Here is an 826-nt window from a genome sequence, read left to right on the forward strand (position 1 = left end):
ATTATTCAGTTGTTTTTAATTGATGTAATAAGATTATTTATCATATTAATATTTCTATATTTTTTAGATACTGACCACGTGACGACTGAAGGTCACAAAGGATTACATTAAAAAACAAACGTCAGGATTATGGAAAAAAATATGTATACAATTAACTTGTGATTGAAATAAGAACTAACAATATGCCTACTGCTGGTACAAATTATTAATAAAATCCTTCAAAACTATCATTATTGAATTATAGAATGCCTTATCCTTTACATCAATCTACATAATAATTTTTATTTATAACTAAAATATTAAATCAAACGAGTCAAATAGAAAAAAAAATGGAGATATCGCACAAATTGGTAATTCTCAAACGGCAATCAGGTAAAACATTTCACTTGAGACCAGGTAGATAATTGGTTTAATTTCATTTAACTTATTCGGAATCAAATATTGCACTTTTAGTGAAACGAGATTTACCCTCTGAATCAATAATTTTCACTCTTTTAATTAATAATTTTTACGTTTTAGAAAAGAAGTTGTATAGGGTATGCCTTCAACTAAATGCCAGGCACACATTCACTTTGGGTTGGCTGGTTGGATTTTTAAGTGGACTGTATAATTGAAGAATGAAATATGATTGAATGAAAATAAAATTCTATTATATAAATTATAAGTGATGAAAGGGGTGGCCGATATGAAATGTTTATGGTTAAAGGGGTTAATTAATTTTGAATGACTGCGCTATAGAAAATTGTAGATATAATGAGATGGTTGATGATGATGTAGACGTTAACTACTGAACTAGGTGGACTTACTCCATGTTTCCTTCTTCCCT

At 28.5% G+C, this 826-nt stretch overlaps 1 long non-coding RNA gene across 1 annotated transcript in view; it reads left to right on the top strand.

Moving 5' to 3' along the window:
* LOC106692871 (uncharacterized) overlaps positions 1-227 on the top strand; it is a 9,776-nt gene extending 9,549 nt beyond the window's left edge. The window contains exon 3 of the long non-coding RNA XR_001345006.2: positions 68-227. This is a non-coding gene — a long non-coding RNA (uncharacterized lncRNA). The remainder of the gene's footprint in view (positions 1-67) is intronic.
* The last annotated feature ends 599 nt before the right edge of the window (positions 228-826 follow it).

This window comes from Halyomorpha halys, unplaced genomic scaffold (genome assembly GCF_000696795.3).
Source record: "Halyomorpha halys isolate HHAL.00 unplaced genomic scaffold, Hhal_1.1 Scaffold75.1, whole genome shotgun sequence".
NCBI classification, from domain to species: domain Eukaryota; kingdom Metazoa; phylum Arthropoda; class Insecta; order Hemiptera; family Pentatomidae; genus Halyomorpha; species Halyomorpha halys.